Source organism: Leptodactylus fuscus, chromosome 1 (assembly GCF_031893055.1).
Source record: "Leptodactylus fuscus isolate aLepFus1 chromosome 1, aLepFus1.hap2, whole genome shotgun sequence".
Lineage (NCBI taxonomy): Eukaryota > Metazoa > Chordata > Amphibia > Anura > Leptodactylidae > Leptodactylus > Leptodactylus fuscus.
In genome coordinates, this window is record NC_134265.1 from 95,662,010 (window position 1) to 95,679,860 (window position 17,851).

Sequence of the window (17,851 nt, forward strand, 5' to 3'; positions counted from 1 at the left end):
AGCCGCAGCGGGCGTGGTGGCCACCAGCGTTGTGGCTTTTTACTTTTAATAATAGCAGGCTTCATTTCCATAGTATCTGGGCCTCCCGCCGGGCTGGAAGCCATAGCTAGTAACCTGCAGACCAATTTACAGGGCAACACAGGCTGAACATCTTTGCAGACAACGCGCCCTAAGAAAAGAGAAGCTGACTGAAAAGCAGCTTCGCTTCCAGGCACGGGCAACCATCTCAACTTCTTCCTTAGCCGACTACTGGACAATGGGCTCTGGTCCAGCTTGCTCTTTCTTTCACCCCCGGGATGGTTTCTTAGCCCTGCGCAGACCTTGCGCCCAGCCCTTTTGAAAGAGGGCGGCTGCGGCCTGTGACTGGTTGCTGAACAACACCTGTGGGTATAAGGGCCGCCCCCAGCTCTTGCACTGCTCCTGTTGGAGTATGAAGTTCCCTTAAGAGAAGGCAAAAAGTGAAGAAAAAGGTCTAGCGTGAAGTAGTGCAAAGGGCTGCCAGCAGCCAGGCTGCAAAGTAGAAGAGGAGTAAGTGAGAAGCCTGTCTCTGCCTACGGCCACACCACCCTGAACACGCCCGATCTCATCTGATCTCGGAAGCTAAGCAGGGTCGGGCCTGGTTAGTACTTGGATGGGAGACCGCCTGGGAATACCAGGTGCTGTAGGCTTTTGCTTTTCCTCACTTCCACCAGCAGGGGTCACTCTCCTCTATGCCATTTTTACATTCACTTTTTACACTGCACACTTGCTTCTTTTACATTCGCTTTCTCTCTTGCACTCTTTAGGCCTTGCAAAATCCTAGTATTCTCAGTCTTACCGCTATCACTCTTAGCAGCCGCAGCAGGCGTGGTGGCCACCAGCGTTGTGGCTTTTTACTTTTAATAATAGCAGGCTTCATTTCCATAGTATCTGGGCCTCCCGCCGGGCTGGAAGCCATAGCTAGTAACCTGCAGACCAATTTACAGGGCAACACAGGCTGAACATCTTTGCAGACAACGTGCCCTAAGAAAAGAGAAGCTGACTGAAAAGCAGCTTCGCTTCCAGGCACGGGCAACCATCTCAACTTCTTCCTTAGCCGACTCCTGGACAATGGGCTCTGGTCCAGCTTGCTCTTTCTTTCACCCCCGGGATGGTTTCTTAGCCCTGCGCAGACCTTGCGCCCAGCCCTTTTGAAAGAGGGCGGCTGCGGCCTGTGACTGGTTGCTGAACAACACCTGTGGGTATAAGGGCCGCCCCCAGCTCTTGCACTGCTCCTGTTGGAGTATGAAGTTCCCTTAAGAGAAGGCAAAAAGTGAAGAAAAAGGTCTAGCGTGAAGTAGTGCAAAGAGCTGCCAGCAGCCAGGCTGCAAAGTAGAAGAGGAGTAAGTGAGAATCTTGTCTCCGCCTACGGCCACACCACCCTGAACACGCCCGATCTCGTCTGATCTCGGAAGCTAAGCAGGGTCGGGCCTGGTTAGTACTTGGATGGGAGACCGCCTGGGAATACCAGGTGCTGTAGGCTTTTGCTTTTCCTCACTTCCACCAGCAGGGGTCACTCTCCTCTATGCCATTTTTACATTCACTTTTTACACTGCACACTTGCTTCTTTTACATTCGCTTTCTCTCTTGCACTCTTTAGGCCTTGCAAAATCCTAGTATTCTCAGTCTTACCGCTATCACTCTTAGCAGCCGCAGCGGGCGTGGTGGCCACCAGCGTTGTGGCTTTTTACTTTTAATAATAGCAGGCTTCATTTCCATAGTATCTGGGCCTCCCGCCGGGCTGGAAGCCATAGCTAGTAACCTGCAGACCAATTTACAGGGCAACACAGGCTGAACATCTTTGCAGACAACGTGCCCTAAGAAAAGAGAAGCTGACTGAAAAGCAGCTTCGCTTCCAGGCACGGGCAACCATCTCAACTTCTTCCTTAGCCGACTCCTGGACAATGGGCTCTGGTCCAGCTTGCTCTTTCTTTCACCCCCGGGATGGTTTCTTAGCCCTGCGCAGACCTTGCGCCCAGCCCTTTTGAAAGAGGGCGGCTGCGGCCTGTGACTGGTTGCTGAACAACACCTGTGGGTATAAGGGCCGCCCCCAGCTCTTGCACTGCTCCTGTTGGAGTATGAAGTTCCCTTAAGAGAAGGCAAAAAGTGAAGAAAAAGGTCTAGCGTGAAGTAGTGCAAAGGGCTGCCAGCAGCCAGGCTGCAAAGTAGAAGAGGAGTAAGTGAGAAGCCTGTCTCTGCCTACGGCCACACCACCCTGAACACGCCCGATCTCGTCTGATTTCGGAAGCTAAGCAGGGTCGGGCCTGGTTAGTACTTGGATGGGAGACCGCCTGGGAATACCAGGTGCTGTAGGCTTTTGCTTTTCCTCACTTCCACCAGCAGGGGTCACTCTCCTCTATGCCATTTTTACATTCACTTTTTACACTGCACACTTGCTTCTTTTACATTCGCTTTCTCTCTTGCACTCTTTAGGCCTTGCAAAATCCTAGTATTCTCAGTCTTACCGCTATCACTCTTAGCAGCCGCAGCGGGCGTGGTGGCCACCAGCGTTGTGGCTTTTTACTTTTAATAATAGCAGGCTTCATTTCCATAGTATCTGGGCCTCCCGCCGGGCTGGAAGCCATAGCTAGTAACCTGCAGACCAATTTACAGGGCAACACAGGCTGAACATCTTTGCAGACAACGTGCCCTAAGAAAAGAGAAGCTGACTGAAAAGCAGCTTCGCTTCCAGGCACGGGCAACCATCTCAACTTTTTCCTTAGCCGACTCCTGGACAATGGGCTCTGGTCCAGCTTGCTCTTTCTTTCACCCCCGGGATGGTTTCTTAGCCCTGCGCAGACCTTGCGCCCAGCCCTTTTGAAAGAGGGCGGCTGCGGCCTGTGACTGGTTGCTGAACAACACCTGTGGGTATAAGGGCCGCCCCCCAGCTCTTGCACTGCTCCTGTTGGAGTATGAAGTTCCCTTAAGAGAAGGCAAAAAGTGAAGAAGAAGGTCTAGCGTGAAGTAGTGCAAAGAGCTGCCAGCAGCCAGGCTGCAAAGTAGAAGAGGAGTAAGTGAGAAGCCTGTCTCTGCCTACGGCCACACCACCCTGAACACGCCCGATCTCGTCTGATCTCGGAAGCTAAGCAGGGTCGGGCCTGGTTAGTACTTGGATGGGAGACCGCCTGGGAATACCAGGTGCTGTAGGCTTTTGCTTTTCCTCACTTCCACCAGCAGGGGTCACTCTCCTCTATGCCATTTTTACATTCACTTTTTACACTGCACACTTGCTTCTTTTACATTCGCTTTCTCTCTTGCACTCTTTAGGCCTTGCAAAATCCTAGTATTCTCAGTCTTACCGCTATCACTCTTAGCAGCCGCAGCGGGCGTGGTGGCCACCAGCGTTGTGGCTTTTTACTTTTAATAATAGCAGGCTTCATTTCCATAGTATCTGGGCCTCCCGCCGGGCTGGAAGCCATAGCTAGTAACCTGCAGACCAATTTACAGGGCAACACAGGCTGAACATCTTTGCAGACAACATGCCCTAAGAAAAGAGAAGCTGACTGAAAAGCAGCTTCGCTTCCAGGCACGGGCAACCATCTCAACTTCTTCCTTAGCCGACTCCTGGACAATGGGCTCTGGTCCAGCTTGCTCTTTCTTTCACCCCCGGGATGGTTTCTTAGCCCTGCGCAGACCTTGCGCCCAGCCCTTTTGAAAGAGGGCGGCTGCGGCCTGTGACTGGTTGCTGAACAACACCTGTGGGTATAAGGGCCGCCCCCAGCTCTTGCACTGCTCCTGTTGGAGTATGAAGTTCCCTTAAGAGAAGGCAAAAAGTGAAGAAAAAGGTCTAGCGTGAAGTAGTGCAAAGGGCTGCCAGCAGCCAGGCTGCAAAGTAGAAGAGGAGTAAGTGAGAAGCCTGTCTCTGCCTACAGCCACACCACCCTGAACACGCCTGATCTTGTCTGATCTCGGAAGCTAAGCAGGGTCGGGCCTGGTTAGTACTTGGATGGGAGTCCGCCTGGGAATACCAGGTGCTGTAGGCTTTTGCTTTTCCTCACTTCCACCAGCAGGGGTCACTCTCCTCTATGCCATTTTTACATTCACTTTTTACACTGCACACTTGCTTCTTTTACATTCGCTTTCTCTCTTGCACTCTTTAGGCCTTGCAAAATCCTAGTATTCTCAGTCTTACCGCTATCACTCTTAGCAGCCGCAGCGGGCGTGGTGGCCACCAGCGTTGCGGCTTTTTACTTTTAATAATAGCAGGCTTCATTTCCATAGTATCTGGGCCTCCCGCCGGGCTGGAAGCCATAGCTAGTAACCTGCAGACCAATTTACAGGGCAACACAGGCTGAACATCTTTGCAGACAACGTGCCCTAAGAAAAGAGAAGCTGACTGAAAAGCAGCTTCGCTTCCAGGCACGGGCAACCATCTCAACTTCTTCCTTAGCCGACTCCTGGACAATGGGCTCTGGTCCAGCTTGCTCTTTCTTTCACCCCCGGGATGGTTTCTTAGCCCTGCGCAGACCTTGCGCCCAGCCCTTTTGAAAGAGGGCGGCTGCGGCCTGTGACTGGTTGCTGAACAACACCTGTGGGTATAAGGGCCGCCCCCAGCTCTTGCACTGCTCCTGTTGGAGTATGAAGTTCCCTTAAGAGAAGGCAAAAAGTGAAGAAAAAGGTCTAGCGTGAAGTAGTGCAAAGGGCTGCCAGCAGCCAGGCTGCAAAGTAGAAGAGGAGTAAGTGAGAAGCTTGTCTCCGCCTACGGCCACACCACCCTGAACACGCCCGATCTCGTCTGATCTCGGAAGCTAAGCAGGGTCGGGCCTGGTTAGTACTTGGATGGGAGACCGCCTGGGAATACCAGGTGCTGTAGGCTTTTGCTTTTCCTCACTTCCACCAGCAGGGGTCACTCTCCTCTATGCCATTTTTACATTCACTTTTTACACTGCACACTTGCTTCTGTTACATTCGCTTTCTCTCTTGCACTCTTTAGGCCTTGCAAAATCCTAGTATTCTCAGTCTTACCGCTATCACTCTTAGCAGCCGCAGCGGGCGTGGTGGCCACCAGCGTTGTGGCTTTTTACTTTTAATAATAGCAGGCTTCATTTCCATAGTATCTGGGCCTCCCGCCGGGCTGGAAGCCATAGCTAGTAACCTGCAGACCAATTTACAGGGCAACACAGGCTGAACATCTTTGCAGACAACGCGCCCTAAGAAAAGAGAAGCTGACTGAAAAGCAGCTTCGCTTCCAGGCACGGGCAACCATCTCAACTTCTTCCTTAGCCGACTCCTGGACAATGGGCTCTGGTCCAGCTTGCTCTTTCTTTCACCCCCGGGATGGTTTCTTAGCCCTGCGCAGACCTTGCGCCCAGCCCTTTTGAAAGAGGGCGGCTGCGGCCTGTGACTGGTTGCTGAACAACACCTGTGGGTATAAGGGCCGCCCCCCAGCTCTTGCACTGCTCCTGTTGGAGTATGAAGTTCCCTTAAGAGAAGGCAAAAAGTGAAGAAGAAGGTCTAGCGTGAAGTAGTGCAAAGAGCTGCCAGCAGCCAGGCTGCAAAGTAGAAGAGGAGTAAGTGAGAAGCCTGTCTCTGCCTACGGCCACACCACCCTGAACACGCCCGATCTCGTCTGATCTCGGAAGCTAAGCAGGGTCGGGCCTGGTTAGTACTTGGATGGGAGACCGCCTGGGAATACCAGGTGCTGTAGGCTTTTGCTTTTCCTCACTTCCACCAGCAGGGGTCACTCTCCTCTATGCCATTTTTACATTCACTTTTTACACTGCACACTTGCTTCTTTTACATTCGCTTTCTCTCTTGCACTCTTTAGGCCTTGCAAAATCCTAGTATTCTCAGTCTTACCGCTATCACTCTTAGCAGCCGCAGCGGGCGTGGTGGCCACCAGCGTTGTGGCTTTTTACTTTTAATAATAGCAGGCTTCATTTCCATAGTATCTGGGCCTCCCGCCGGGCTGGAAGCCATAGCTAGTAACCTGCAGACCAATTTACAGGGCAACACAGGCTGAACATCTTTGCAGACAACGCGCCCTAAGAAAAGAGAAGCTGACTGAAAAGCAGCTTCGCTTCCAGGCACGGGCAACCATCTCAACTTCTTCCTTAGCCGACTACTGGACAATGGGCTCTGGTCCAGCTTGCTCTTTCTTTCACCCCCGGGATGGTTTCTTAGCCCTGCGCAGACCTTGCGCCCAGCCCTTTTGAAAGAGGGCGGCTGCGGCCTGTGACTGGTTGCTGAACAACACCTGTGGGTATAAGGGCCGCCCCCAGCTCTTGCACTGCTCCTGTTGGAGTATGAAGTTCCCTTAAGAGAAGGCAAAAAGTGAAGAAAAAGGTCTAGCGTGAAGTAGTGCAAAGGGCTGCCAGCAGCCAGGCTGCAAAGTAGAAGAGGAGTAAGTGAGAAGCCTGTCTCTGCCTACGGCCACACCACCCTGAACACGCCCGATCTCATCTGATCTCGGAAGCTAAGCAGGGTCGGGCCTGGTTAGTACTTGGATGGGAGACCGCCTGGGAATACCAGGTGCTGTAGGCTTTTGCTTTTCCTCACTTCCACCAGCAGGGGTCACTCTCCTCTATGCCATTTTTACATTCACTTTTTACACTGCACACTTGCTTCTTTTACATTCGCTTTCTCTCTTGCACTCTTTAGGCCTTGCAAAATCCTAGTATTCTCAGTCTTACCGCTATCACTCTTAGCAGCCGCAGCGGGCGTGGTGGCCACCAGCGTTGTGGCTTTTTACTTTTAATAATAGCAGGCTTCATTTCCATAGTATCTGGGCCTCCCGCCGGGCTGGAAGCCATAGCTAGTAACCTGCAGACCAATTTACAGGGCAACACAGGCTGAACATCTTTGCAGACAACGTGCCCTAAGAAAAGAGAAGCTGACTGAAAAGCAGCTTCGCTTCCAGGCACGGGCAACCATCTCAACTTCTTCCTTAGCCGACTCCTGGACAATGGGCTCTGGTCCAGCTTGCTCTTTCTTTCACCCCCGGGATGGTTTCTTAGCCCTGCGCAGACCTTGCGCCCAGCCCTTTTGAAAGAGGGCGGCTGCGGCCTGTGACTGGTTGCTGAACAACACCTGTGGGTATAAGGGCCGCCCCCAGCTCTTGCACTGCTCCTGTTGGAGTATGAAGTTCCCTTAAGAGAAGGCAAAAAGTGAAGAAAAAGGTCTAGCGTGAAGTAGTGCAAAGAGCTGCCAGCAGCCAGGCTGCAAAGTAGAAGAGGAGTAAGTGAGAAGCTTGTCTCCGCCTACGGCCACACCACCCTGAACACGCCCGATCTCGTCTGATCTCGGAAGCTAAGCAGGGTCGGGCCTGGTTAGTACTTGGATGGGAGACCGCCTGGGAATACCAGGTGCTGTAGGCTTTTGCTTTTCCTCACTTCCACCAGCAGGGGTCACTCTCCTCTATGCCATTTTTACATTCACTTTTTACACTGCACACTTGCTTCTTTTACATTCGCTTACTCTCTTGCACTCTTTAGGCCTTGCAAAATCCTAGTATTCTCAGTCTTACCGCTATCACTCTTAGCAGCCGCAGCGGGCGTGGTGGCCACCAGCGTTGTGGCTTTTTACTTTTAATAATAGCAGGCTTCATTTCCATAGTATCTGGGCCTCCCGCCGGGCTGGAAGCCATAGCTAGTAACCTGCAGACCAATTTACAGGGCAACACAGGCTGAACATCTTTGCAGACAACGTGCCCTAAGAAAAGAGAAGCTGACTGAAAAGCAGCTTCGCTTCCAGGCACGGGCAACCATCTCAACTTCTTCCTTAGCCGACTCCTGGACAATGGGCTCTGGTCCAGCTTGCTCTTTCTTTCACCCCCGGGATGGTTTCTTAGCCCTGCGCAGACCTTGCGCCCAGCCCTTTTGAAAGAGGGCGGCTGCGGCCTGTGACTGGTTGCTGAACAACACCTGTGGGTATAAGGTACGCCCCCAGCTCTTGCACTGCTCCTGTTGGAGTATGAAGTTCCCTTAAGAGAAGGCAAAAAGTGAAGAAAAAGGTCTAGCGTGAAGTAGTGCAAAGAGCTGCCAGCAGCCAGGCTGCAAAGTAGAAGAGGAGTAAGTGAGAAGCCTGTCTCCGCCTACGGCCACACCACCCTGAACACGCCCGATCTCGTCTGATCTCGGAAGCTAAGCAGGGTCGGGCCTGGTTAGTACTTGGATGGGAGACCGCCTGGGAATACCAGGTGCTGTAGGCTTTTGCTTTTCCTCACTTCCACCAGCAGGGGTCACTCTCCTCTATGCCATTTTTACATTCACTTTTTACACTGCACACTTGCTTCTTTTACATTCGCTTTCTCTCTTGCACTCTTTAGGCCTTGCAAAATCCTAGTATTCTCAGTCTTACCGCTATCACTCTTAGCAGCCGCAGCGGGCGTGGTGGCCACCAGCGTTGTGGCTTTTTACTTTTAATAATAGCAGGCTTCATTTCCATAGTATCTGGGCCTCCCGCCGGGCTGGAAGCCATAGCTAGTAACCTGCAGACCAATTTACAGGGCAACACAGGCTGAACATCTTTGCAGACAACGTGCCCTAAGAAAAGAGAAGCTGACTGAAAAGCAGCTTCGCTTCCAGGCACGGGCAACCATCTCAACTTCTTCCTTAGCCGACTCCTGGACAATGGGCTCTGGTCCAGCTTGCTCTTTCTTTCACCCCCGGGATGGTTTCTTAGCCCTGCGCAGACCTTGCGCCCAGCCCTTTTGAAAGAGGGCGGCTGCGGCCTGTGACTGGTTGCTGAACAACACCTGTGGGTATAAGGGCCGCCCCCAGCTCTTGCACTGCTCCTGTTGGAGTATGAAGTTCCCTTAAGAGAAGGCAAAAAGTGAAGAAAAAGGTCTAGCGTGAAGTAGTGCAAAGAGCTGCCAGCAGCCAGGCTGCAAAGTAGAAGAGGAGTAAGTGAGAAGCTTGTCTCCGCCTACGGCCACACCACCCTGAACACGCCCGATCTCGTCTGATCTCGGAAGCTAAGCAGGGTCGGGCCTGGTTAGTACTTGGATGGGAGACCGCCTGGGAATACCAGGTGCTGTAGGCTTTTGCTTTTCCTCACTTCCACCAGCAGGGGTCACTCTCCTCTATGCCATTTTTACATTCACTTTTTACACTGCACACTTGCTTCTTTTACATTCGCTTACTCTCTTGCACTCTTTAGGCCTTGCAAAATCCTAGTATTCTCAGTCTTACCGCTATCACTCTTAGCAGCCGCAGCGGGCGTGGTGGCCACCAGCGTTGTGGCTTTTTACTTTTAATAATAGCAGGCTTCATTTCCATAGTATCTGGGCCTCCCGCCGGGCTGGAAGCCATAGCTAGTAACCTGCAGACCAATTTACAGGGCAACACAGGCTGAACATCTTTGCAGACAACGTGCCCTAAGAAAAGAGAAGCTGACTGAAAAGCAGCTTCGCTTCCAGGCACGGGCAACCATCTCAACTTCTTCCTTAGCCGACTCCTGGACAATGGGCTCTGGTCCAGCTTGCTCTTTCTTTCACCCCCGGGATGGTTTCTTAGCCCTGCGCAGACCTTGCGCCCAGCCCTTTTTAAAGAGGGCGGCTGCGGCCTGTGACTGGTTGCTGAACAACACCTGTGGGTATAAGGGCCGCCCCCAGCTCTTGCACTGCTCCTGTTGGAGTATGAAGTTCCCTTAAGAGAAGGCAAAAAGTGAAGAAAAAGGTCTAGCGTGAAGTAGTGCAAAGAGCTGCCAGCAGCCAGGCTGCAAAGTAGAAGAGGAGTAAGTGAGAAGCCTGTCTCCGCCTACGGCCACACCACCCTGAACACGCCCGATCTCGTCTGATCTCGGAAGCTAAGCAGGGTCGGGCCTGGTTAGTACTTGGATGGGAGACCGCCTGGGAATACCAGGTGCTGTAGGCTTTTGCTTTTCCTCACTTCCACCAGCAGGGGTCACTCTCCTCTATGCCATTTTTACATTCACTTTTTACACTGCACACTTGCTTCTTTTACATTCGCTTTCTCTCTTGCACTCTTTAGGCCTTGCAAAATCCTAGTATTCTCAGTCTTACCGCTATCACTCTTAGCAGCCGCAGCGGGCGTGGTGGCCACCAGCGTTGTGGCTTTTTACTTTTAATAATAGCAGGCTTCATTTCCATAGTATCTGGGCCTCCCGCCGGGCTGGAAGCCATAGCTAGTAACCTGCAGACCAATTTACAGGGCAACACAGGCTGAACATCTTTGCAGACAACGCGCCCTAAGAAAAGAGAAGCTGACTGAAAAGCAGCTTCGCTTCCAGGCACGGGCAACCATCTCAACTTCTTCCTTAGCCGACTACTGGACAATGGGCTCTGGTCCAGCTTGCTCTTTCTTTCACCCCCGGGATGGTTTCTTAGCCCTGCGCAGACCTTGCGCCCAGCCCTTTTGAAAGAGGGCGGCTGCGGCCTGTGACTGGTTGCTGAACAACACCTGTGGGTATAAGGGCCGCCCCCCAGCTCTTGCACTGCTCCTGTTGGAGTATGAAGTTCCCTTAAGAGAAGGCAAAAAGTGAAGAAGAAGGTCTAGCGTGAAGTAGTGCAAAGAGCTGCCAGCAGCCAGGCTGCAAAGTAGAAGAGGAGTAAGTGAGAAGCCTGTCTCTGCCTACGGCCACACCACCCTGAACACGCCCGATCTCGTCTGATCTCGGAAGCTAAGCAGGGTCGGGCCTGGTTAGTACTTGGATGGGAGACCGCCTGGGAATACCAGGTGCTGTAGGCTTTTGCTTTTCCTCACTTCCACCAGCAGGGGTCACTCTCCTCTATGCCATTTTTACATTCACTTTTTACACTGCACACTTGCTTCTTTTACATTCGCTTTCTCTCTTGCACTCTTTAGGCCTTGCAAAATCCTAGTATTCTCAGTCTTACCGCTATCACTCTTAGCAGCCGCAGCGGGCGTGGTGGCCACCAGCGTTGTGGCTTTTTACTTTTAATAATAGCAGGCTTCATTTCCATAGTATCTGGGCCTCCCGCCGGGCTGGAAGCCATAGCTAGTAACCTGCAGACCAATTTACAGGGCAACACAGGCTGAACATCTTTGCAGACAACATGCCCTAAGAAAAGAGAAGCTGACTGAAAAGCAGCTTCGCTTCCAGGCACGGGCAACCATCTCAACTTCTTCCTTAGCCGACTCCTGGACAATGGGCTCTGGTCCAGCTTGCTCTTTCTTTCACCCCCGGGATGGTTTCTTAGCCCTGCGCAGACCTTGCGCCCAGCCCTTTTGAAAGAGGGCGGCTGCGGCCTGTGACTGGTTGCTGAACAACACCTGTGGGTATAAGGGCCGCCCCCAGCTCTTGCACTGCTCCTGTTGGAGTATGAAGTTCCCTTAAGAGAAGGCAAAAAGTGAAGAAAAAGGTCTAGCGTGAAGTAGTGCAAAGGGCTGCCAGCAGCCAGGCTGCAAAGTAGAAGAGGAGTAAGTGAGAAGCCTGTCTCTGCCTACGGCCACACCACCCTGAACACGCCTGATCTCGGAAGCTAAGCAGGGTCGGGCCTGGTTAGTACTTGGATGGGAGTCCGCCTGGGAATACCAGGTGCTGTAGGCTTTTGCTTTTCCTCACTTCCACCAGCAGGGGTCACTCTCCTCTATGCCATTTTTACATTCACTTTTTACACTGCACACTTGCTTCTTTTACATTCGCTTTCTCTCTTGCACTCTTTAGGCCTTGCAAAATCCTAGTATTCTCAGTCTTACCGCTATCACTCTTAGCAGCCGCAGCGGGCGTGGTGGCCACCAGCGTTGTGGCTTTTTACTTTTAATAATAGCAGGCTTCATTTCCATAGTATCTGGGCCTCCCGCCGGGCTGGAAGCCATAGCTAGTAACCTGCAGACCAATTTACAGGGCAACACAGGCTGAACATCTTTGCAGACAACGTGCCCTAAGAAAAGAGAAGCTGACTGAAAAGCAGCTTCGCTTCCAGGCACGGGCAACCATCTCAACTTCTTCCTTAGCCGACTCCTGGACAATGGGCTCTGGTCCAGCTTGCTCTTTCTTTCACCCCCGGGATGGTTTCTTAGCCCTGCGCAGACCTTGCGCCCAGCCCTTTTGAAAGAGGGCGGCTGCGGCCTGTGACTGGTTGCTGAACAACACCTGTGGGTATAAGGGCCGCCCCCAGCTCTTGCACTGCTCCTGTTGGAGTATGAAGTTCCCTTAAGAGAAGGCAAAAAGTGAAGAAAAAGGTCTAGCGTGAAGTAGTGCAAAGAGCTGCCAGCAGCCAGGCTGCAAAGTAGAAGAGGAGTAAGTGAGAAGCTTGTCTCCGCCTACGGCCACACCACCCTGAACACGCCCGATCTCGTCTGATCTCGGAGGCTAAGCAGGGTCGGGCCTGGTTAGTACTTGGATGGGAGACCGCCTGGGAATACCAGGTGCTGTAGGCTTTTGCTTTTCCTCACTTCCACCAGCAGGGGTCACTCTCCTCTATGCCATTTTTACATTCACTTTTTACACTGCACACTTGCTTCTGTTACATTCGCTTTCTCTCTTGCACTCTTTAGGCCTTGCAAAATCCTAGTATTCTCAGTCTTACCGCTATCACTCTTAGCAGCCGCAGCGGGCGTGGTGGCCACCAGCGTTGTGGCTTTTTACTTTTAATAATAGCAGGCTTCATTTCCATAGTATCTGGGCCTCCCGCCGGGCTGTAAGCCATAGCTAGTAACCTGCAGACCAATTTACAGGGCAACACAGGCTGAACATCTTTGCAGACAACGCGCCCTAAGAAAAGAGAAGCTGACTGAAAAGCAGCTTCGCTTCCAGGCACGGGCAACCATCTCAACTTCTTCCTTAGCCGACTCCTGGACAATGGGCTCTGGTCCAGCTTGCTCTTTCTTTCACCCCCGGGATGGTTTCTTAGCCCTGCGCAGACCTTGCGCCCAGCCCTTTTGAAAGAGGGCGGCTGCGGCCTGTGACTGGTTGCTGAACAACACCTGTGGGTATAAGGGCCGCCCCCCAGCTCTTGCACTGCTCCTGTTGGAGTATGAAGTTCCCTTAAGAGAAGGCAAAAAGTGAAGAAGAAGGTCTAGCGTGAAGTAGTGCAAAGAGCTGCCAGCAGCCAGGCTGCAAAGTAGAAGAGGAGTAAGTGAGAAGCCTGTCTCTGCCTACGGCCACACCACCCTGAACACGCCCGATCTCGTCTGATCTCGGAAGCTAAGCAGGGTCGGGCCTGGTTAGTACTTGGATGGGAGACCGCCTGGGAATACCAGGTGCTGTAGGCTTTTGCTTTTCCTCACTTCCACCAGCAGGGGTCACTCTCCTCTATGCCATTTTTACATTCACTTTTTACACTGCACACTTGCTTCTTTTACATTCGCTTTCTCTCTTGCACTCTTTAGGCCTTGCAAAATCCTAGTATTCTCAGTCTTACCGCTATCACTCTTAGCAGCCGCAGCGGGCGTGGTGGCCACCAGCGTTGTGGCTTTTTACTTTTAATAATAGCAGGCTTCATTTCCATAGTATCTGGGCCTCCCGCCGGGCTGGAAGCCATAGCTAGTAACCTGCAGACCAATTTACAGGGCAACACAGGCTGAACATCTTTGCAGACAACGTGCCCTAAGAAAAGAGAAGCTGACTGAAAAGCAGCTTCGCTTCCAGGCACGGGCAACCATCTCAACTTCTTCCTTAGCCGACTCCTGGACAATGGGCTCTGGTCCAGCTTGCTCTTTCTTTCACCCCCGGGATGGTTTCTTAGCCCTGCGCAGACCTTGCGCCCAGCCCTTTTGAAAGAGGGTGGCTGCGGCCTGTGACTGGTTGCTGAACAACACCTGTGGGTATAAGGGCCGCCCCCAGCTCTTGCACTGCTCCTGTTGGAGTATGAAGTTCCCTTAAGAGAAGGCAAAAAGTGAAGAAAAAGGTCTAGCGTGAAGTAGTGCAAAGAGCTGCCAGCAGCCAGGCTGCAAAGTAGAAGAGGAGTAAGTGAGAAGCCTGTCTCTGCCTACGGCCACACCACCCTGAACACGCCCGATCTCGTCTGCTCTCGGAAGCTAAGCAGGGTCGGGCCTGGTTAGTACTTGGATGGGAGACCGCCTGGGAATACCAGGTGCTGTAGGCTTTTGCTTTTCCTCACTTCCACCAGCAGGGGTCACTCTCCTCTATGCCATTTTTACATTCACTTTTTACACTGCACACTTGCTTCTTTTACATTCGCTTTCTCTCTTGCACTCTTTAGGCCTTGCAAAATCCTAGTATTCTCAGTCTTACCGCTATCACTCTTAGCAGCCGCAGCGGGCGTGGTGGCCACCAGCGTTGTGGCTTTTTACTTTTAATAATAGCAGGCTTCATTTCCATAGTATCTGGGCCTCCCGCCGGGCTGGAAGCCATAGCTAGTAACCTGCAGACCAATTTACAGGGCAACACAGGCTGAACATCTTTGCAGACAACGTGCCCTAAGAAAAGAGAAGCTGACTGAAAAGCAGCTTCGCTTCCAGGCACGGGCAACCATCTCAACTTCTTCCTTAGCCGACTCCTGGACAATGGGCTCTGGTCCAGCTTGCTCTTTCTTTCACCCCCGGGATGGTTTCTTAGCCCTGCGCAGACCTTGCGCCCAGCCCTTTTGAAAGAGGGTGGCTGCGGCCTGTGACTGGTTGCTGAACAACACCTGTGGGTATAAGGGCCGCCCCCAGCTCTTGCACTGCTCCTGTTGGAGTATGAAGTTCCCTTAAGAGAAGGCAAAAAGTGAAGAAAAAGGTCTAGCGTGAAGTAGTGCAAAGAGCTGCCAGCAGCCAGGCTGCAAAGTAGAAGAGGAGTAAGTGAGAAATTTGTCTCCGCCTACGGCCACACCACCCTGAACACGCCCGATCTCGTCTGATCTCGGAAGCTAAGCAGGGTCGGGCCTGGTTAGTACTTGGATGGGAGACCGCCTGGGAATACCAGGTGCTGTAGGCTTTTGCTTTTCCTCACTTCCACCAGCAGGGGTCACTCTCCTCTATGCCATTTTTACATTCACTTTTTACACTGCACACTTGCTTCTTTTACATTCGCTTTCTCTCTTGCACTCTTTAGGCCTTGCAAAATCCTAGTATTCTCAGTCTTACCGCTATCACTCTTAGCAGCCGCAGCGGGCGTGGTGGCCACCAGCGTTGTGGCTTTTTACTTTTAATAATAGCAGGCTTCATTTCCATAGTATCTGGGCCTCCCGCCGGGCTGGAAGCCATAGCTAGTAACCTGCAGACCAATTTACAGGGCAACACAGGCTGAACATCTTTGCAGACAACGCGCCCTAAGAAAAGAGAAGCTGACTGAAAAGCAGCTTCGCTTCCAGGCACGGGCAACCATCTCAACTTCTTCCTTAGCCGACTACTGGACAATGGGCTCTGGTCCAGCTTGCTCTTTCTTTCACCCCCGGGATGGTTTCTTAGCCCTGCGCAGACCTTGCGCCCAGCCCTTTTGAAAGAGGGCGGCTGCGGCCTGTGACTGGTTGCTGAACAACACCTGTGGGTATAAGGGCCGCCCCCCAGCTCTTGCACTGCTCCTGTTGGAGTATGAAGTTCCCTTAAGAGAAGGCAAAAAGTGAAGAAGAAGGTCTAGCGTGAAGTAGTGCAAAGAGCTGCCAGCAGCCAGGCTGCAAAGTAGAAGAGGAGTAAGTGAGAAGCCTGTCTCTGCCTACGGCCACACCACCCTGAACACGCCCGATCTCGTCTGATCTCGGAAGCTAAGCAGGGTCGGGCCTGGTTAGTACTTGGATGGGAGACCGCCTGGGAATACCAGGTGCTGTAGGCTTTTGCTTTTCCTCACTTCCACCAGCAGGGGTCACTCTCCTCTATGCCATTTTTACATTCACTTTTTACACTGCACACTTGCTTCTTTTACATTCGCTTTCTCTCTTGCACTCTTTAGGCCTTGCAAAATCCTAGTATTCTCAGTCTTACCGCTATCACTCTTAGCAGCCGCAGCGGGCGTGGTGGCCACCAGCGTTGTGGCTTTTTACTTTTAATAATAGCAGGCTTCATTTCCATAGTATCTGGGCCTCCCGCCGGGCTGGAAGCCATAGCTAGTAACCTGCAGACCAATTTACAGGGCAACACAGGCTGAACATCTTTGCAGACAACGTGCCCTAAGAAAAGAGAAGCTGACTGAAAAGCAGCTTCGCTTCCAGGCACGGGCAACCATCTCAACTTCTTCCTTAGCCGACTCCTGGACAATGGGCTCTGGTCCAGCTTGCTCTTTCTTTCACCCCCGGGATGGTTTCTTAGCCCTGCGCAGACCTTGCGCCCAGCCCTTTTGAAAGAGGGCGGCTGCGGCCTGTGACTGGTTGCTGAACAACACCTGTGGGTATAAGGGCCGCCCCCAGCTCTTGCACTGCTCCTGTTGGAGTATGAAGTTCCCTTAAGAGAAGGCAAAAAGTGAAGAAAAAGGTCTAGCGTGAAGTAGTGCAAAGGGCTGCCAGCAGCCAGGCTGCAAAGTAGAAGAGGAGTAAGTGAGAAGCCTGTCTCTGCCTAGGGCCACACCACCCTGAACACGCCCGATCTCGTCTGATCTCGGAAGCTAAGCAGGGTCGGGCCTGGTTAGTACTTGGATGGGAGACCGCCTGGGAATACCAGGTGCTGTAGGCTTTTGCTTTTCCTCACTTCCACCAGCAGGGGTCACTCTCCTCTATGCCATTTTTACATTCACTTTTTACACTGCACACTTGCTTCTTTTACATTCGCTTTCTCTCTTGCACTCTTTAGGCCTTGCAAAATCCTAGTATTCTCAGTCTTACCGCTATCACTCTTAGCAGCCGCAGCGGGCGTGGTGGCCACCAGCGTTGTGGCTTTTTACTTTTAATAATAGCAGGCTTCATTTCCATAGTATCTGGGCCTCCCGCCGGGCTGGAAGCCATAGCTAGTAACCTGCAGACCAATTTACAGGGCAACACAGGCTGAACATCTTTGCAGACAACGCGCCCTAAGAAAAGAGAAGCTGACTGAAAAGCAGCTTCGCTTCCAGGCACGGGCAACCATCTCAACTTCTTCCTTAGCCGACTACTGGACAATGGGCTCTGGTCCAGCTTGCTCTTTCTTTCACCCCCGGGATGGTTTCTTAGCCCTGCGCAGACCTTGCGCCCAGCCCTTTTGAAAGAGGGCGGCTGCGGCCTGTGACTGGTTGCTGAACAACACCTGTGGGTATAAGGGCTGCCCCCCAGCTCTTGCACTGCTCCTGTTGGAGTATGAAGTTCCCTTAAGAGAAGGCAAAAAGTGAAGAAGAAGGTCTAGCGTGAAGTAGTGCAAAGAGCTGCCAGCAGCCAGGCTGCAAAGTAGAAGAGGAGTAAGTGAGAAGCCTGTCTCTGCCTACGGCCACACCACCCTGTACACGCCTGATCTCGGAAGCTAAGCAGGGTCGGGCCTGGTTAGTACTTGGATGGGAGACCGCCTGGGAATACCAGGTGCTGTAGGCTTTTGCTTTTCCTCACTTCCACCAGCAGGGGTCACTCTCCTCTATGCCATTTTTACATTCACTTTTTACACTGCACACTTGCTTCTTTTACATTCGCTTTCTCTCTTGCACTCTTTAGGCCTTGCAAAATCCTAGTATTCTCAGTCTTACCGCTATCACTCTTAGCAGCCGCAGCGGGCGTGGTGGCCACCAGCGTTGTGGCTTTTTACTTTTAATAATAGCAGGCTTCATTTCCATAGTATCTGGGCCTCCCGCCGGGCTGGAAGCCATAGCTAGTAACCTGCAGACCAATTTACAGGGCAACACAGGCTGAACATCTTTGCAGACAACATGCCCTAAGAAAAGAGAAGCTGACTGAAAAGCAGCTTCGCTTCCAGGCACGGGCAACCATCTCAACTTCTTCCTTAGCCGACTCCTGGACAATGGGCTCTGGTCCAGCTTGCTCTTTCTTTCACCCCCGGGATGGTTTCTTAGCCCTGCGCAGACCTTGCGCCCAGCCCTTTTGAAAGAGGGCGGCTGCGGCCTGTGACTGGTTGCT

At 52.3% G+C, this 17,851-nt stretch overlaps 19 non-coding genes and 2 pseudogenes across 19 annotated transcripts; all 21 read left to right on the plus strand.

Annotated features, from left to right (window-relative positions):
- The first annotated feature begins 549 nt into the window (after nucleotides 1-549).
- LOC142190291 (5S ribosomal RNA) lies at nucleotides 550-668 on the plus strand. The gene has a single exon (XR_012714213.1). It is a non-coding gene; the product is annotated as a 5S ribosomal RNA (ribosomal RNA).
- Nucleotides 669-1,382: 714 nt separating this feature from the next.
- Nucleotides 1,383-1,501, plus strand: LOC142191177 (5S ribosomal RNA). The gene has a single exon (XR_012714785.1). It is a non-coding gene; the product is annotated as a 5S ribosomal RNA (ribosomal RNA).
- Nucleotides 1,502-2,215: 714 nt separating this feature from the next.
- On the plus strand, nucleotides 2,216-2,334 carry LOC142189911 (5S ribosomal RNA). Its single transcript, XR_012713858.1, has one exon. It is a non-coding gene; the product is annotated as a 5S ribosomal RNA (ribosomal RNA).
- Nucleotides 2,335-3,049: 715 nt separating this feature from the next.
- LOC142191178 (5S ribosomal RNA) lies at nucleotides 3,050-3,168 on the plus strand. Its single transcript, XR_012714786.1, has one exon. It is a non-coding gene; the product is annotated as a 5S ribosomal RNA (ribosomal RNA).
- A 714-nt stretch (nucleotides 3,169-3,882) lies between these two features.
- LOC142190201 (5S ribosomal RNA) lies at nucleotides 3,883-4,001 on the plus strand. Its single transcript, XR_012714129.1, has one exon. It is a non-coding gene; the product is annotated as a 5S ribosomal RNA (ribosomal RNA).
- Nucleotides 4,002-4,715: 714 nt separating this feature from the next.
- LOC142191179 (5S ribosomal RNA) lies at nucleotides 4,716-4,834 on the plus strand. Its single transcript, XR_012714787.1, has one exon. It is a non-coding gene; the product is annotated as a 5S ribosomal RNA (ribosomal RNA).
- A 715-nt stretch (nucleotides 4,835-5,549) lies between these two features.
- Nucleotides 5,550-5,668, plus strand: LOC142191180 (5S ribosomal RNA). Its single transcript, XR_012714788.1, has one exon. It is a non-coding gene; the product is annotated as a 5S ribosomal RNA (ribosomal RNA).
- A 714-nt stretch (nucleotides 5,669-6,382) lies between these two features.
- On the plus strand, nucleotides 6,383-6,501 carry LOC142190408 (5S ribosomal RNA). The gene has a single exon (XR_012714245.1). It is a non-coding gene; the product is annotated as a 5S ribosomal RNA (ribosomal RNA).
- Nucleotides 6,502-7,215: 714 nt separating this feature from the next.
- On the plus strand, nucleotides 7,216-7,334 carry LOC142191181 (5S ribosomal RNA). The gene has a single exon (XR_012714789.1). It is a non-coding gene; the product is annotated as a 5S ribosomal RNA (ribosomal RNA).
- Nucleotides 7,335-8,048: 714 nt separating this feature from the next.
- LOC142191182 (5S ribosomal RNA) lies at nucleotides 8,049-8,167 on the plus strand. Its single transcript, XR_012714790.1, has one exon. It is a non-coding gene; the product is annotated as a 5S ribosomal RNA (ribosomal RNA).
- A 714-nt stretch (nucleotides 8,168-8,881) lies between these two features.
- LOC142191184 (5S ribosomal RNA) lies at nucleotides 8,882-9,000 on the plus strand. Its single transcript, XR_012714791.1, has one exon. It is a non-coding gene; the product is annotated as a 5S ribosomal RNA (ribosomal RNA).
- A 714-nt stretch (nucleotides 9,001-9,714) lies between these two features.
- Nucleotides 9,715-9,833, plus strand: LOC142191186 (5S ribosomal RNA). Its single transcript, XR_012714793.1, has one exon. It is a non-coding gene; the product is annotated as a 5S ribosomal RNA (ribosomal RNA).
- A 715-nt stretch (nucleotides 9,834-10,548) lies between these two features.
- Nucleotides 10,549-10,667, plus strand: LOC142191187 (5S ribosomal RNA). The gene has a single exon (XR_012714794.1). It is a non-coding gene; the product is annotated as a 5S ribosomal RNA (ribosomal RNA).
- A 714-nt stretch (nucleotides 10,668-11,381) lies between these two features.
- LOC142190434 (5S ribosomal RNA) lies at nucleotides 11,382-11,490 on the plus strand (annotated as a pseudogene).
- A 714-nt stretch (nucleotides 11,491-12,204) lies between these two features.
- Nucleotides 12,205-12,323, plus strand: LOC142189918 (5S ribosomal RNA). Its single transcript, XR_012713865.1, has one exon. It is a non-coding gene; the product is annotated as a 5S ribosomal RNA (ribosomal RNA).
- A 715-nt stretch (nucleotides 12,324-13,038) lies between these two features.
- On the plus strand, nucleotides 13,039-13,157 carry LOC142191188 (5S ribosomal RNA). The gene has a single exon (XR_012714795.1). It is a non-coding gene; the product is annotated as a 5S ribosomal RNA (ribosomal RNA).
- A 714-nt stretch (nucleotides 13,158-13,871) lies between these two features.
- On the plus strand, nucleotides 13,872-13,990 carry LOC142189924 (5S ribosomal RNA). The gene has a single exon (XR_012713870.1). It is a non-coding gene; the product is annotated as a 5S ribosomal RNA (ribosomal RNA).
- A 714-nt stretch (nucleotides 13,991-14,704) lies between these two features.
- LOC142191189 (5S ribosomal RNA) lies at nucleotides 14,705-14,823 on the plus strand. The gene has a single exon (XR_012714797.1). It is a non-coding gene; the product is annotated as a 5S ribosomal RNA (ribosomal RNA).
- A 715-nt stretch (nucleotides 14,824-15,538) lies between these two features.
- LOC142191190 (5S ribosomal RNA) lies at nucleotides 15,539-15,657 on the plus strand. The gene has a single exon (XR_012714798.1). It is a non-coding gene; the product is annotated as a 5S ribosomal RNA (ribosomal RNA).
- Nucleotides 15,658-16,371: 714 nt separating this feature from the next.
- Nucleotides 16,372-16,490, plus strand: LOC142189899 (5S ribosomal RNA). The gene has a single exon (XR_012713847.1). It is a non-coding gene; the product is annotated as a 5S ribosomal RNA (ribosomal RNA).
- Nucleotides 16,491-17,205: 715 nt separating this feature from the next.
- LOC142190420 (5S ribosomal RNA) lies at nucleotides 17,206-17,314 on the plus strand (annotated as a pseudogene).
- Nucleotides 17,315-17,851: the final 537 nt, after the last annotated feature.